Below are 19,016 nucleotides of genomic sequence, written 5' to 3'. Positions count from 1 at the left end.
GCATTATATACTGCCACTTGAAAACATTGTATACAGCACCATGAGAATATTGTGTACTGAACATTGAGAACATTGTATTCAGCACTTTGAAAACATTGTAAACGGTACATTCAAAACATTGTATACAGCACCATGAGAACATTGTATACAGCACCATGAGAACATTGTATTCAGCACCATGAGAACATTGTATACTCCACTTTTCAACACAATATACTCAGCACCTTGAGAACATTGTATTCAGCATCTTGAGCAAACTGTATACCGCACCTTTAGAACATTATATTTTAGCACCTTGGGGAACATTGTATACAGCACCCTGAGAGCATATCATACAGCTCCTTGAAAACATTGTAAACTGCACCTTGAGAACATTGTATACAGCACCTTGAGAACAATGAATAAACAGCATTTTCAGGACATTGTATTCAATTCATTGAGAACATTCTATACAGCATCTTGAGAACATTCTATTCAGAGCCTTGAGAACTATGTATGCAGAACCTTAAGAACATTGTATATAGAGCCAGTAGAACGCTGTATACAGCATCATAAGAATTTTGTATAAAGCACGTTGAGCACATTGAATACAGCGCCTTAGGAAATATGTATTCAACTCTATGAGAACATTGCATACAAAACCATAAAAAAAAATTTCTCCACCTTGGGGAACATTGTATAGAGCACCATGAAAACAGTATATACAGCACGTTGAGGACGTGGAATTCAGCACCTTGAAAGCATTGTTTACTGCACCTTGAGAACATTGTACAAAGCACCATGAGAACAGAATATTCAGAACATTGAGGACATTGTATTCAGCACCACGAAAACATTCTATACAGTATCTTGAGAACATTGTATACACTACATTGAGCACATTGTATACAGAACCTTGAGAAATCTGTATACATCACCCTAAGAACATTACATACGGAATCTTGAGAACAATCTATGCAGAACCTTGAGATCATTGTATACAGAACCTGAAGAACTCCGAATACAGCACCTTGGGAAAATTAAATGCAGCACCTTGTGAACATTGTATAGAAAACTTTGAGAACATTCTTTACATCACTTTGATAACATTGTATACTGCACCTCGAGAACATTGTATACTGCACCTTGAGAAAATTGAATACAGCACCTTGTGAACATTGTATAGGAAACCTTGAGAACATTCTATACATCACTTTGAGAACATTGTATACTGCACCTCGAGAACATTGTATACTGCACTTTGAGAACAGTGTATATAACACCCTGAGAACATTCTATACAACATCTTGAGAGAATTGTATACATAACCTTGAGAACTCTAAATACAGCAACTTGAGAACATTGCATACCCAACCTTGAGAACATTGTATACAGTATCTTGAGAATAATGTATAAAGCACCTTTAGAACATTGTAGACAGCACTTTCAGAACATTCTATACAGTGCCTTGAGAACATTGTATACAGAACCATGAGAACTCTATATACAGGACCTTGAGAACATTGTACACAGCACCTTGAGAACATTGTATACAGCTTCATGAGAACTTTTTATACAGCGCAATGAAAACATTGTGTTCACAGCCTAAAAAAATTATTTACATCACCATGAGAACAGTATATACAGCATGTTGAGAACATTGCATACAAAACGTTGAAAACATTGTATTCAGCACATTGAGAACATTGTATACAGCACATTGACAACATTGTATACAGAAAACTGAGAACATTGTATATAGCATTTAGAGATCATAATTTACAGAACCTTAAGAACTCTGTATACAGCACCTATGGGAGCCGGTCAGCCGAACGGACAGCATACTGGACTTGTGCTCTTGTGGTCCCGAGTTCGATCCCGGGCGCCGGCGAGTAACAATGGGCAGAGTTTCTTTCACCCTATTCCCCTGTTACCTAGCAGTAAAATAGGTACCTGGGTGTTAGTCAGCTGTCACGGGCTGCGTCCTGGGGGTGGAGGCCTGGTGAAGGACCGGGCCGCGGGGACACTAAAGCCCCGAAACTATCTCAAGATAACCTCATGATAACATTGCATACGGCACCTTGAAAGCAATGTATGCAAAAACTTGAGATCATCGTATACAGAACCTGATGATCTCTGTACACAGCACCTTAAGAACATTGTATACAGCATCTTGAGAACATTTTATACAGCACCTTGAGAACATTGTTTAAGTCACCTTGAGAACAATGAATTCAGCACCCACCTGGAGAACATTGTATACAGCATCTTGAGAACAATGTATACAGCATCTTGAGAACATTGTACACAGCACCTTGAGAACTCTGTATACAGCACTTTGAGAACATTGTATACAGCACCTTGGGAACATTGTATACAGAACCTTGAGAACTCTGGATACAGCACTTTGTGAACATTGTATCAACATCTTGAGAACATTGTATTTTTCACCATGAGAACATTGTATATATCACCTTAGGAACGAAGTATACATCACCGTAGGAACTCAACTCTATGAAAACATTGTATACAGCACCATGAGAACATTGTATTCTCCATTTTTGAGAACAATATACTCAGCACCTTGGGAACATTGTATTCAGTACCTTGAGTAAACTGTATACAGAACCTTGAGAACATTGTATACAGCACCTTGAGAACATTTAATAAAAAGCTCCCTGAGAATATTGTATTCAGTACCTTGAAAACATTCTATACGGCACTTTGAGAACTATGCAACACCTTGGGAACATTCAATACAGTACCTTGAGAACATTGTATACAAAACCTTATGAACATTCTATACATCCCCCTTAGGATGTATAGAATGATGCTGTCGTGGTCGGTGATGCTGCCTTGAGAATGTTGTATACAACATCTTGTGAACATTCTATAGAACACCTTGAGAACTCTGTATACAGAACCTTGATAACTCTTTAAAACAGCACTTTGAGACTATTGCATACGGTTCCTTGAGAACAATGTATGTAGAACCTTGAGAACATTGTATTCATCACCTTGAGAACATTGTTTTCATCACCTTGAGAACATTGTATACAGCACTATTGTATACAACACCTTGTATTCAGGTGTTATTATTGTATTAATATTGAACGTTTTATACAACTTTATGAGAACACCGAATACCAGCACAATGAGAACATTGTATTCTCCACAATGCTAACATTGTATGCAGCGCCTTAGGAACGATGTATTCATCTCTATGAGAACATTTTACTTAGCATTATTTGAACATTGTATTCTCCACGTTGAGAACATTATATTCAGCTCCTTGAGAACAGTGTATACAGCACCCTGAGAACATTGTATTATCCACCTTGAGAACGTTATATTCAGCCCTTTTAAAACATTATATTCATAACCCTGAGAATATTGCATACAACATTATGAAAACATTGTATCTTGCTCCTTGAAAAATTGTATACAGCACCTTAAAAACATTGTATACAGCACCTTGAGAATATTGTATACAGCACTTTGATAACATTGTATACAGCACCTTGAGAACATTGCATACCGCACCTTAAGAACATTGTATACAGCACCTTGAGAACATATTGTATATAGCGCCTTGAGAACATTGTATATAACATCTTAAGAATATTGTATACAGGATCTTGAGAACATTATGTACCGCACGTTGAGAATATAATATACAGCGCCTTGAGAACATTAAATATCCTGTAATATATATATATACTGTATAAATATAAATATCGTATCCTGGCTGGGGAAGATTTACTGGGCGCAAATCCTTAACTGTAGCCTCTGTTTAACTCAACAGTGAAATGTGTACTTGGTTGTAACAACGATTCTTCGCGGCGGGGATCGTATTCCAAGGACCTGCCCGAAATGCTACGCATACTAGTGGCTGTACAAGAATGTAACAACTCTTGTATATATCTCAAAAAAAAATAATACAGCTCATTGAGATCACTGAATACAGCGCATTGAGAACATTGTACACAGCACCTTGAGAACACTGTGTTCAGCACCTTCAGAACATTGCACACAGCACCTTATGAATTCTTTGTTCAGGACCTTATGTGGGACATTTGGGGCTTGAATCTGATTATTTAAATATTAATGTAGTAAATTAAATTACGAAGGACCACCCGCTTTTATAGTAAAGAGGGAAACTGAGAATTTCAGATCATTAGATAATTCCTAGATGAACCCAGTAACTATGGATAAAATACTAGAGAATATGATCATAGAAATAACTAATGGGCTGTATAATTAAATGAATCAAACCCTCAAACACCTACATTGGGGGGTTATTACTGGAACGCAGTACGTCCAGGAACTAGTGTGGTTCATTCACTAATCCAAATTATAATAATCTAATCCTATGAATTATAGTGAAACCAATGTCATTACCATGAATGGGAACATAGATTATAAGTATAATAATGATGGTCACAATAAACACATGTTAATCCAAAGGAATTCTGCATGTAAGCAATTTCAGAAATTTAATAAATGAATACAAAGGAATCTTAGCTTAATGACGATTCCTTTGAGTAAGCCACGACGCTTCCTCTAATTCCCTGGGCTCGGCTGGTTGACGAGTGGGATGGATTAACATGGGAGAAGGCGGCAGGGAGAATTCTTCTCACGTGCTGCAAACCAAATATTTACAGTAGCAACTAATTAAACTACTGAATCTCTATGTTCAAGAAATTAAGATTTACAGGCGATAATAAGTAATGACCTGTGGTTTGGTGTTGGTATACGTCGTCACGGTCAATCACCCAGCTACTACACTACACCTTACCGGATGCATGAAATAAGGAGAAGATACTTAGCTAATATGGGCACTGTATAAGTTTTAAGATTGCCGAAATTCGCGTCCCAGGCTCTGGCTTCACCCTATCCTGGATAATGGCGCGCTTCACTGGCCGGTCACGTGTAGTCAAGAACCAGATTAAAAAGGTTCCTTATGTTACACCGACACCAGTTGAAGATATTATCTGCAAGGTTGTTCATGCCTCACAGTGGCGACTTTCATCTGAGGATGGATAACGTCTACCCTGATGACTGGGTAATGGCGTCTCCTCATGAGCACGATGAGGACAGGTCTGCTCGAGAGCTTCCATCCACGTGTACTGGCGTGCCTCCTCACCCACGCCGCGTCTCGCGTTCATTAGACAAATTATTGTCATGAATATTAGTATTTCTCGCATTTATGCTTGAAATGTTGGAGACTGGACTGGTTTATTATTTAGAAGAGGGAAATATTATTATTTGCCAATTTAGTGATAGTAAACATATAAGGGAGAGGAATTAATGTCTCTCCATGGCATTCACTCGTGACGTTAACTTTTATTACTAGATAACCGCTATGACTCTAACGCTCTATTCGGCTTTTAGTTGGAGGTCAATTTATCTGTAATTAATTATCACACAGAATGCCTTGGTTATAGAGAATCGAATTTAATTCTCAGATACATTGGATATAATGTGTTTATTGTAATGAAATCTGACGCAATACTGGCGTCAAGTGACGTGAGAATTCTAGCCTACTGCACAGATGAAATTATTAGTACATGAGAATTCTACGTGGTGTTAATTGTACTTACTACAATAATTAGTAGAGTTAGTAATAAGTAATGAGAATACAACAGTGTTGTATTCGGTGTTGGAAATTTCCAACACCTTAGGAACACTGTGGTCAACACCTTGTTAACATTGTACACAGCTCCATGAGAACATTTCATCCATCACTTTGAGAACATTGTATCCTGCACCTTGAGAATTATATACAGCACCTTGACAACATTGTATTCAGCACTTTGAGAATATTGTATACATCACCTTGAAAGCATTGTATACAGCACATTGGAAACACTGTATACAGCTCCACGAGAACACTGCATACACCACCTTAAACTAAGAACATTGTATACAACACTATTAGAACAAATTATACAGTACCATGAGATCATTGGATATAATATCTTGAGAGCATTGTTTAGTGCACCACGATAACATTTTATTCAGTATCAGAGCGTGTGGGGGGTGTTGGGTGTTTTGTACAATGAATCTTGGTTATTTGACCCCTCCTGATACTATCTTATCGTCGAACAGAGGAACCCAACCACTCCCTGACAGATAAATGACCGACCACGACAGCCACACTTCTGCTACCGTCAGTCGACCAGCAATGGACACAGGAGGGCTTGCAATTATTTGGGGGATCACAGTGGTAAGCGTCTGGTTCAGGGAGAGGGGGTTCAACGGCACCTTTATACAGGGGTACGGGTCACACTGCCTAGTTGTCATGAGTACACACCCGCTCTCAAGAAGCCGTGATTCCCAGCACTCTCCTTACTGTGGGATGATCTCTCAATCCCCCCTTAGTTAGTTATAGTCCACTATCACCCAAGTTATAGCCGTGTCTTTCTCTCTCTCACTTGCCAGGAAGCCTCATCAGAACTAGAGTAAAAACCAGCCAACATATGAGACATTTAATACACACATATACAAGAATAGTTATATTACTATGCAACTCCTTAGGCTGCTTATCAGTTGGTAGCAGCCCAATATTCCCCTTTAGTCTTCATCCTATAATCGTACTATGTGAGGGAATCTAGATTCCCTCAGCTAGTTTTCCTAGTTTCTAGATTAGGCTAGTCGCTCTAGGGACTCTAGAAACTGGTGCTTTCAAACTAACATATACTTGTGGGGAGTTGAATGAAAGCTTATGTTAAAGACTGTTGTTTGGGACTGGTTAGAGGTCTGTGATTGCTCTGTAGAGAGAATTACAGAAATTTTCCTGTTTCTGTGAAATAGGATGAGAGGTGAGAGTGAAGTGGTATGTGAGGTACTTCACTCTCAAGCCGTTAGAGGTGGGGGGGGAAAGTGGGGTGACCGTTGCCCCCCCTCCCCCACCATGTGAGACAGTGCGCCCCTTGTCTTTAGGCCTTCCCCTCCTTTTGACGTCACGGGACGCCTGAGGGTGAGTGAGGCCTGTGATTGGGGTAGGCATGTCTGCTCCGAGCTGTGTTTTGGCGCGAACAGCTGTGATTGGAAGCAGCACGAGGGAACAGTGCCATCTTCATGCTGAAGATGGCACTCCGCCCCTACTTGGTCAAGACAAAGTAGGGGCGGAGGTATGGGCATTTTGAGTTTCCTTAGCCCGCGAAATCGTCAGTTTGAGCTTGGTAGCAGGTGGACGAGCACGTAGCTGGGTGGAGGAGGGAGTCTCCCCCCCCCCCTCCACCCCCGTTAATCGCGGACGTTATAATGTTGTCCAGCAGGGATGGCACTCCTGCCATCCCGGGTTGTGTCTAGGCCATATTTTCGTGAAATTTGAGGCCGATGAGGTACAGAAGGACCAGTAAAATAGCCTCAGAGACAGTGGGCACCCATGAAGCAGCTGGCAGAGCCTCATGGTGTAACAGGTGGTTCAAATAACCTGTCTAGTGTTGATGGACAATTGGTGGAATCAGGGCAGTGTAATTGTGGTGAGATTACAGGCCCCTGTGGGACTTTGAATTCCACCCTGTTGGTCCGCCCGGTGGTGACGCCGCCGGCCATTGTCACCCCAGTGTAGAGCAAGGCAGGCTCTGGTTTGATTGAGTTGTTGGTGATTCCCCATCCACGTGTGTATGCCCGGGGGCCACCCCCAGGCCACCAAGGCCCGGCCCGGCCACCCCGCCTGCCGGCTACCCCAGGCCACCCGCGCGCCGGCTACCCCCCCCTCCCCCCCAGAGATTGGGAGGGGCGCTGTGGGCCACATGCATTGGCCACCCCTTTGGGCCACTTATCCACTTTCCTGGGACAGCCTAGGGCCACATCTTGTCGATGCACGAGTAGCAAGCTAAGTGTTGACAGCCAGAGAAAGGATTGATGAATAGGTGTAGACGTGAGTACAATTATCATTGTGTACAGTGTGATGAGTACTGGTTGAAATTCCCGGTAAGAGTTGTCTCATAGCCCCGCCAGGCTAGGGAAGCAGCTGAGAGAGAGCTGTCTGTAGCACGTCCACGTGACTGGTTGAGAGTACCCGGAGATAGATGTTGTACACGGTACCACACTGTAGATACATATAGTATATATATATAAGTGTGTAGACTGACTCGAGTATGTACAGGTCAGTGTAGAGATTTACCATATAAGTGATCCAGCCTGTCGATTCTATATAATCGTTCAGACTTGATTAATGCCATAGAGTACCGCATATAAATTGTATCATTAGAGGTAGGCAGGCCAGGTTGCAGGGATGTCAGTGGGTACCCTGAGGTCTGTGTAGTTGGAGTTACATTCACCTGATAATATAATTTTCATTGATTATGTGAATGCCATTCCTATGTGTTCATTTGCATGTTTTATGTACTGTATTGTGTGGTGAGTCAGTACATGTGATTGCTGACTGATTGCTTAATGATGTCATTAGCATGTGGGGTATGCTGACGGCATCATTATGTTGCAGGGTTGTGCAGTGTTGTTATCAGTTTATACGATATTATTGCCCTGGGAGCTGTGTTGAGGGTTTAAGGGACCTCTAGGATTATTCAGGGGAATTCACAGTATTTAATGAGAGCAGGCAGTTGATTGGTTAATTGCCTTGCTGAGGTAAGTGTGTGTTCACAGTAGTCCTTTGCAACGGTTGCAAGAATAGGGGGGGCAGTAATATTGGAATACTCTTGTTGTTGCACAACCGGGTGTCATTATTGTGTGGGCACAGTAATTAACGAGTTGCAGTAGCCGCAACCGTATGTGGGCAGTGCATTTGTGTTGTTGCATGCCATTGTAGTGTGACCTATGTAACACTGGGGTTACGTTGTTTCTTTAAGTTGTGTTGAGGACTTAAGGATTCAGTGAGTTAATTAAGTAAGGGGTAGTTAACTGGATAAGGGGTGCACACTTATTGTGGAGTGAGTGAGGGCTGTTATGAGAGAACAGCGTTGAGCTTGAGTGAGATACGTCTCGGGAGCAATTAATTGTCCGAGTGACAACTAATTGACCACTCTAGCTAATTATGTAATTAGCCTTCTCATCATGAATTCACATAGTGGGAGAGGATCTGTCAGAGTCTGTCAGTATTTGTGTTAACGGAATTTGCTCGAGACTTATGACCTTTCTGGGGTATAGCAATTAGTGGCTCATGTTAATACGTGGAGTAATTAACGTCTGGAGGGCTCAGATGACTCGGTAAAGCGAGGTCATGGAGCTAGCATAAATCGTTGTATTAATCATATCCTGTCTGAGGACAATGGATTAATGGCACTCAAGTTAATTCGGGGTAATTAACTCCTTTCCCGTGAATTCACAGTGTTTGATGAGACCTGCTTAGGCAGTGCGGAGTGAGACGTATTTATGGATGATTAATTATCAGTCCTGGTGACAGTTAATTAATTGCTCGGAGTTAATTAGCGTAATTAACACTCACTAGTAATTTTTTTACACACACTGTTGAGAAGCTACCAAGTTAGGGTAGGCTTAGTTAACGTAACTCAATGGGGATGTAATTAGTGGTCCGTTTGACCTTAATTAAGAATTACTCACTGAATACTTGCAAGGAGTCAAGTGTGATGTAATATAAGAGTTTGAGTTATTGTTAACAGAGATGACTTGTATTGAGAGAAACAAGTGTTGAGGATTTAACGTAGAGTACCATCATGTTGTTGTCTAGTGTGAGACAATTGGTTGTGATTACCGTAGTAATTTGTTGCTGACTGCTGCGATCAGTCAATTAACGTAATTAATCACTTAAGGAAATTACTTCTGGTTGTCGTCTGGTGACGAGAGTAGAGTCATCTAGGGATTTGTGGAGCTGTGTCCCAGAATCCCGCCTTGCCTGTCTTTGTTACTGTTTTCAGTGCAACTTCTTGTAGGGAGTTGCAAAGAGTGTTCACACTGGGTTGTGATAGGGGGAGTCACTGTTGGACTACCCGCCTAGTTACGTGGGTCTCTCCTGGTGGGCGAGAGGACCCCTATGCTTGTGATTATAGTAGCTGTCAGGGAAACCGAGACACTATTGATTGCATGCTTGTGTCTTCAGTGGATATCCTTCATTTGTTCAGTTAGTTCATCATGTCAGCCCGAAGTGTCAGCAAGATGGAGCCTGCTGTCACTTCTCAAGGGGCTGTTGAATAGCTGTGTTGCAAATGCCACTTGATGGACAATAACGTAACCATTCGCTGTGGTGTAACTTAGTCTGTGATATTTTTCTTTGATTTGCAATATTGCGTCATCAGTGGGCACACCTGTGTTCAGGTTAGTTCAGTATGCAGCCGCACAGCAAGGGTTGCTATTTAGCTGTTTGTTATCGTGCCACTGGATGGACATTAACGTAACGTAAACTCGGTAATGTAGTAGTTAGTCTCTTGTTATTAATGAATTGTTATGTTATAGAAAACGGTCTTTGTTGTCATCCCTTCAACCATATTATTCCACCATATTTCTGCATATTACGATTAAATGTTGATGTGATCTTGATATGACGGCTGTTCTTGGGAATTCGAATTCCAATTCATAGAGCCACATCAAATATAAATATTTGATTGTGAGAACCCGTCGGTTACCCTTTATTAGTTTTAACGTCCTGTTTAACTAGGAGGAGCCAGCGGCCTATTGTGGACAGGTTTTCACCCCTGGTGGTGGAGGCCTGGCGGTTTGCTCCCACTTTTCCTTTTTCTATTGGACTCATGCTTAACTGCCGTGAGCAGCCTTTAAACTTGTAGTCCACCTCCTAAGGGAGGTAGGCGTAGAAAAAATCTCACATACTAGTTTGCTGCTCACTCCTCAGTTCACAACCTACTGCAACCTAAATATGCATACTTCTTTTATGTTATACACAGGTATATGTTATACTCCTGTATAACTTCACGAAGTTAACGAATGCCCTCTTGATCCTTAATTCATTATCAACGGCTCAGAGAAAATGCTGATTGCCCAGGAGAAGATGGCGACAAACACCGTGTACGTGTCCAGTATGAAGGAAAGTAAATATGCTTACAAGTGCGAAACGCGCTCGTGTATTGAGCACTCTGCACGACCTGTACCCACTCTTTGGATCATTATAATAGCTAGGGGTGGAAGTAGTGCTAATAAATCTGCTTTGTTTATTGTGTTTCGTGCTTTGGGCTTTGTAGCAGATCGAGATATTTTTGAACATATCATCTATGATTTTGATGATCCTGAGATGATGGAAATGGTAAAGCCATCTCTGGACGAAGCCTTTGTAATTCAGGAGCAGAATGTTGCATTGAACTTTATTGGTTTACTCGGTATTCGACTTGGTGTAACAAAAGAGAAGCGCATAAATATGCCCGTGAGATTTGCAGAAAGAAATGTTACCTCACGTTGGTGTATCAGATTTTTGTGAGACAAAGAAGGCATACATTCTAGAGTACATGGTTCACTGGCTTTTGCTTGCCGCTTTAGGTCGACGAGAGTTAGATGATCATGATCACTATAGAAACAAGTGGCTAGATTTGGCCGGTCCTCTCATGACCTTACTTTCCCGAGGATTATTCCGGAACTTAATGAAAGAAGTTCGTATGCACGCTCAGAAACTCTTAGATAAAGGTCAAGAGTATGGGTTGGATGTTGCAGTTAAGCCTTAGTTGATTTCTGATGGACTGCGATATTCTCTGGCCACGGGTAACTGGGCAAAACCATCACTGCCAGAAAATGAGGATGAATTAGATGGTCATACAAGACGGTTCAGGAAGAGAGATGCCAGTGTATTTTTGAGGGGCTCGGAAACTGGCATTGTGGACCATGTCATGCTGACTGTGAACGTAGATGGTGATCATTTTATCAAGATACGTGTAAGGTCTGTACGCATTCCCCAGATTGGTGATTAATTTGCCTCCCGTCGTGGACAAAAAGGTATCTGTAGTATTCAGTACAGGGTGGAGGATATGCCTTTTACAGCAGAAGGTATAACTCCTGACACCATTATTAATCCTCATGCCATTCTTTCCCGAATGACAATTGGCCATTTAATTGAAGCTTTACGAGGAAAGCTTGGTGCCAACAAGGGTGAAATTGGTGATGCTACGCCCTTCAGTGATGCCGTGAATGTACAGAAAAATACAATTTGTTACAAGGGTATGACTACCAATTAAGAGGCAATGAGATTATGTATTGTGGTCACACTGGACGGAAGATGAATGCTCAGATTTTCTTGACTCCTACATATTATCATCGTTTGAAGCATATGGTAGATGATAAAATCCCTTCCCGTGCAAGGTGGCCTGTGCAGGTCTTGGTTATGTAGCCTATGGGAGGTCGTGCAAGGGAAGGTAGCTTGCAATTCGGTGAGATGGAACGAGATTGCCAGATTGCTCATGGCACCGCACAGTTTCTCCGTGTGCGTTTGTCTGAAGTCAGTGACCCATATTCTGTTCATGTGTGCAACTTGTGTGATCTTATTGCTACTGTACGCAACAATGCCTTTGAATGTAAGGGATGCCGCAATTAAACTCAGATATCCCAGATGCGTCTTCCCTATGTCCCTATGCATGTCAATTACTTTTCCAAGAATTGATTACGATGAACATTGCTCCCAGGATGATGGTGATGAAGTGAACATGTTTTAATTTTGGAAGTACAGTACAGTAAGGCATGGTACAGTACAGTGGTACTGTACACAAAATTATCCAGTACAGTGGTACTGTACACAAAATTATCCAGTACAGTGGTACTGTACACAAAATTATCCAGTACAGTGGTACTGTACACAAAATTATACAGTACAGTGGTACTGTACACAAAATTATACAGTACAGTGGTACTGTACACAAAATTATACAGTACAGTTTGCATATTTTTTAGATTTATGAGAAAAATATTTATTTCAGTGGCTTACGGTATTAAAGTTAGCAAACTCTTACATGGCGTTTTCTTTGTAATGGAGTAAAGTACAGTACATCCTTTTGTACATTATTATACAGAATGGTACTGTACTTGTTTTTGTATTTACTATTTAATATTGGTGTATTGTACCCTGTATTATTTCATAGGCTTAAGAATATACATCACAATATGATCTTGATCAAGTTTGGGTGATACGCAGCTTCTTAATGGTGTATGAAAGTCATATGTATGTGTGCACTAATTATTAAAACAGAAAAACATTTATCACCTGATGAAGTAATGTAGCTAGTAGGGGCCTGACAGCTAAGTGGACAGTGCTCAGGATTCGTAGTCCTGAGGTTCCGGGTTCGATCCGCGGTGGTGGCGGAAACAAATGGGAAGAGTTTCTTTCACACTGATGCACCTGTTCACCTAGCAGTAAATAGATACATGGGAGCTAGACAGCTGCTACGGGCGGTTTCCTGGGGATGTGTACCAAATAAAAGAAGCCTGGTCAACGACCGGGCTGCTGGGACGTTAAGCCCCGAAATCATCTCAAAATAGATGGGCGGCTTCTCTGCTTTGGGCTGAAATACAGGGTATAAAAATATTCGTATAACTCCTACTATAAAACAGACATCAACCTCAAATCTTGCTCTGCGCCTTTCATGTCAAAACACAATCAAGCACTCCCTTAAACCTCACTGTGTCCGAACGCTCCTCTGTTCTATTCCTCGAGATCTACTATCAAATTCATCTCTCTGGGTCCTCAAGATCATGTTAGGTACTCCATGTAGTTCCTCCAATCTGCTGCATCTGAAGTCTTCCTCGAATGTCAGTGAAGCTCTCTCACACGGCTTCGCACAAAGACATGTAGCTCCCTACACTACTTGAAGATTCACTATGTCCATGAAGTTCACTCCTCACTGGAAGTCCTACTCCACCTTGCAGTTCAGCTCCCACTATGAGTTTCAGCTCACACTTGGAGTTCAGCATACACTCCTCTTCTGGTACGAAGTTCCTTCACTAACTTTTCCCACACAAACCTACAAATCCATCGCCATGCCAATGCCAATATAACATCTGGTCCTTCATGGCCAGATGTTAGAGGTCTGGAGTAATGTTAGTGCTGTGGACGGGTCCTTCAGGGCCAGATGGTAGAGGTCTGGAGTAATATTAGTGCTGTGGACGGGTCCTTCAGGGCCAGATGGTAGAGGTCTGGAGTAATATTAGTGCTGTGGACGGGTCCTTCAGGGCCAGATGGTAGAGGTCTGGAGTAATATTAGTGCTGTGGACGGGTCCTTCAGGGCCAGATGGTAGAGGTCTGGAGTAATATTAGTGCTGTGGATGGGTCCTTCAGGGACAGATGGTAGAGGTCCGTGTTATGACCCATGTCCTCTGGGTATGTTTCTCTGCTGTTGCAGTTGTGAAATAGATATAAATGCGGCCTTGCCAACTACAATTGTCTAGGGATAAAAACAAAGTCAACCGCTTAATATGCAAAGCAATATACTTAAAGTAAGGGTAACAAAGTAACATATAAATGAAATACAGGGAGCCAGAAATATTATTGAACCAGATTCAAATAACACAATATAATTATATATAAGCACTGATCACTATTTTAAAAACTTAAATGAATAGATGGATACACTTAATATAAATCTGCCAGATACATAGCTATGTTCATTAAGCAAAAACAAGTTGAACAAACTTATCTACTAAATCACAGATCCTCTCCAGTCAGCTCCACCCACTCGACTGACTCGGCTAGAGCATGCACGGCTTAGCGACTACACATTACCAATTAAGGTACACATGAAATCTCTAGATACTCTGCTGTCTGAGAGTAATGCTCATGAACATATTTGTAAATACACTAATATACATTTAACACTAATAAGATGTTAATAAAATAAATGTACATACAATAACTTGAATAATTATAGGAGTGAATCAGTGACACTTTGTTGGGTACACTACACGCATCATTGGAACATCCCAAATATGGTCATCCCTACATGAGACACCACGGTCTCTCACCCACTTCAATTAAGATACAATAGCATTAGCAAAATATCTCATACAAGCACACTACAGTATGCTACAATTAACTCAAACATATATATTAGAAAACAAATGGATAAAATGTTTAATTTCAAATAACTGATTAAAGAATAATGAACATATATGTTTATCATGATAATTGTTTGAATCAAGTATTATGGGATTCGTAACATCCCTCCCTGTCCTTAAAGAAAAATGAAATTAAGTGAAGGTTATTTTCATTTATTGATTACATGAGAGTACAGTACTGAGTAATCCAACAACACAAAATGAATGTATTAAACAATCAATTCATTTAAACACATGAAATAACCAAAAGATAAAGATATAGAACAATTCTATATCAATTGTTATCATGATATATTAACAATCCTACTATATAGAACTATTCACATTACGGCACTACAATGAGGGAATCCACTGGATAAGGCATCAGCAATGACATTTTGCCTTCCTGGGATATGTCTAATTACTGTGTTGAACTCTTGTAAAATCAAGGACAACCTAAGAATTCTTTGGTTCTTAAATTTCATGGAATTAATGAATGTTAGGGGATTATGATCTGGGTATTTGACAACTTCATTATCTGACAGTTATGTTTCAAACTTCTTAACTACCAAAATCAAACAAAGAGCTTCCTTCTCCACCACAGAATAATTTGTCTGTGCCTTATCAAATACGAGAAAAATAGTATACAGGGTGCTGCTCAAAGTTATCTGGCCCTACTTGGAAAAGAACCGCACCTGCTCCTAGATCCCAAGCCTCTATATGCATTACAAATGGCTTGTCAAATTGTGGACTGGCTAATACAGGTGACGTTGAGAGAATTCCTTTCAACTTTTGAAGAGTTCTGACACTCCTGTGTTCACTTGAACTTTACCTGTTTTCTAAGAAGATTAGTTATAGGTGCAGCCACAATTGAAAAATTCTTACAATAACTTCTATAATATGCACTCATCCCAATAAACCTCTGCACAGATTTCTTGCTCGTTAGTACTGGGTGATCCACGATTGCCTGGATCTTGTCTTGCAACGGGACTCTCTTACTTTGTCAGACCTCATGACCAAAGTAAATTATCGTTCCCTGAGCCCAGCTACATCAAGGTGCTGTATACAATGTTATGATATATAAAATGAAAAAAAAGGTATTGCATAGTGTTCTCTAGGTGATGTGTCAATGTTCAAAAGGCTCTGATTCCAATGTTATAAATAAGATAATAATAAATGTTTATTTAGGTAAGGTACATACATACAAGAGATTTTACAAAGTTTGTTGGATTAATAGATAGAGCTAGTACATACAATGCCTAAAGCCACTATTACGCAAAGTGTTTCGGGCAGCAAGGTGCTGTATACAATGCACTCAAGGTGCTATATTCAGTGTTCTCAAGGTACTGTATACAGTGTTCTCATAGTGTTCTATACAGTGTTCTCGTGGTGCTGTATACAATGTTCTCATAGTGTTGTATACAATGTTCTCAAGGTGCTGTATACATTTATCTCACCATTCTGTATAGAATGTTCTCGGGGTGCTGTATATAATGTTCTCATAGTTCTGTATACAATGTTCTCAACGTGCTGTATACAGTATTCTAATGGGGCTGCATACAGTTTTCTTAAGGTCTTTTATTCAATGTTCTCAAGTTGCTGTATACAATGTTCTCATGGGTCGGTATATAGTGTTTTCAAGGTGTTGAATACAATGTTTTCAAGGTGGTGTATACAATGTTCTGAAAGTGCTGTATACAGTGTTGTCAAGGTGCAGTATACAGTATTGTCAAGTTGCAGTATACAACGATCTCAAGGTGTTGTATACAGTGTTTTAAGGTGGTGTATACAATATTCTCAAGATACTGCATACAATTTTCTGAAAGTATTGTTTACATTGTTCTCAATGTGCTTTTAGAATGTTTTCATAGTGCTGTATACAATGTTCTCATGGAGCTGTTGTTATGACCCCATGTAGCCTGGGTAGAACGAGTCTACCTTGGGAGAGTTATTCTGCCGTCTGGATCTGATTGAGATGTCAGAGGAAAGATGTATATATTAAATATATAATAAACATCAGTGAATAATTTAAGAATATGAGCAGCGGACGAACATTTAAATAAGTGACATATAATGAGATGTCGATACTTCGGTGACGTGACGTGACGCTAGCCGGATGTCGTGACCTCACTTGAGCTACGGCAGTCGTCAGAGATGGTTGTACTTCATTGATCTTCTTGAAGGAGGTAGAATATAGTTCCCTGTGTCAGGGCTGGAGTGAAGGTTACTTGTTTGCAAGTGTGATGAAGCTGTTGGGGATTTAGTACACCATTTTTCTGTGATTTTGATATATTAGAGGCGACCTGGAAGTGTGTGATGGTCGCGCCTTTCTGGAACTCTAATTCTGTTGCTTCTTCAAGAGGAAGGAAGTAAGCAGGCGTTTCTGTTGTGGAGTCTGCTGGGCGACTCCGTGTCCTCAAGTCAGGACTAGAAGAAGACTTGTAAAGCGATTTTTGTGGGCGGCCTGTGTGAGCGCCAGGGCCTGAGCGCCCCTACGTCATAGATCCCTGCGGTAAGCCTGTTTAATCGTTTGTTAGATTAGCTTCCAGTGTTTGATCGTGTGCCCAGCGATCATGGTAAACATATGTATATATAGGGTAGAAATTTTGTTGAGTCATTGAGCTGAAATAGGAAATTTAAGTTTGGAGAACATGCTGGAGGGAGGGCGGAGTGGTACATCTTCTCTCTCGAGAGGTCAGTGGATGACTGAGGGGTGGAAGCCCCAAGCATCCCAACGGGAGAGGCTGCCCCCAGCGACGCGTCAAGATATGTTCCCAGGTGGACCCACAAAGGATGGGGGAGGACCCCACCGCGGCGGTGCCATAGTGTTTGAAAGGATGTCGGGTGGAGGAGTATATTTGATGTGAATACATTTATTTATGATTGGTCACTTTATATTGGCATGGCGATGGATTTGTAGGTTTGTGTGGGAAAAGTTAGTGAAGGAACTTCGTACCAGAAGAGGAGTGTATGCTGAACTCCAAGTGTGAGCTGAAACTCATAGTGGGAGCTGAACTGCAAGGTGGAGTAGGACTTCCAGTGAGGAGTGAACTTCATGGACATAGTGAATCTTCAAGTAGTGTAGGGAGCTACATGTCTTTGTGCGAAGCCGTGTGAGAGAGCTTCACTGACATTCGAGGAAGACTTCAGATGCAGCAGATTGGAGGAACTACATGGAGTACCTAACATGATCTTGAGGACCCAGAGAGATGAATTTGATAGTAGATCTCGAGGAATAGAACAGAGGAGCGTTCGGACACAGTGAGGTTTAAGGGAGTGCTTGATTGTGTTTTGACATGAAAGGCGCAGAGCAAGATTTGAGGTTGATGTCTGTTTTATAGTAGGAGTTATACGAATATTTTTATACCCTGTATTTCAGCCCAAAGCAGAGAAGCCGCCCATCTATTTTGAGATGATTTCGGGGCTTAACGTCCCAGCAGCCCGGTCGTTGACCAGGCTTCTTTTATTTGGTACACATCCCCAGGAAACCGCCCGTAGCAGCTGTCTAGCTCCCATGTATCTATTTACTGCTAGGTGAACAGGTGCATCAGTGTGAAAGAAACTCTTCCCATTTGTTTCCGCCACCACCGCGGATCGAACCCGGAACCTCAGGACCACGAATCCTGAGCACTGTCCACTTAGCTGTCAGGCCCCTACTAGCTACATTACTTCATCAGGTGATAAATGTTTTTCTGTTTTAATAATTAGTGCACACATACATATGACTTTCATACACCATTAAGAAGCTGCGTATCACCCAAACTTGATCAAGATCATATTGTGATGTATATTCTTAAGCCTATGAAATAATACAGGGTACAATACACCAATATTAAATAGTAAATACAAAAACAAGTACAGTACCATTCTGTATAATAATGTACAAAAGGATGTACTGTACTTTACTCCATTACAAAGAAAACGCCATGTAAGAGTTTGCTAACTTTAATACCGTAAGCCACTGAAATAAATATTTTTCTCATAAATCTAAAAAATATGCAAACTGTACTGTATAATTTTGTGTACAGTACCACTGTACTGTATAATTTTGTGTACAGTACCACTGTACTGGATAATTTTGTGTACAG

The 19,016-nt window shown here is 40.9% G+C and overlaps 1 pseudogene; it reads left to right on the top strand.

Annotated features, from left to right (window-relative positions):
- The first annotated feature begins 10,834 nt into the window (after positions 1-10,834).
- Positions 10,835-12,631, top strand: LOC138363519 (DNA-directed RNA polymerase II subunit RPB2-like; annotated as a pseudogene).
- Positions 12,632-19,016: the final 6,385 nt, after the last annotated feature.

The sequence above is a fragment of the Procambarus clarkii genome, chromosome 11 (genome assembly GCF_040958095.1).
Source record: "Procambarus clarkii isolate CNS0578487 chromosome 11, FALCON_Pclarkii_2.0, whole genome shotgun sequence".
In the NCBI taxonomy this organism is placed as follows: domain Eukaryota; kingdom Metazoa; phylum Arthropoda; class Malacostraca; order Decapoda; family Cambaridae; genus Procambarus; species Procambarus clarkii.
Note: the sequence above shows the minus strand (reverse complement) of the source record. Positions and strands in the feature narration are given on the sequence as shown.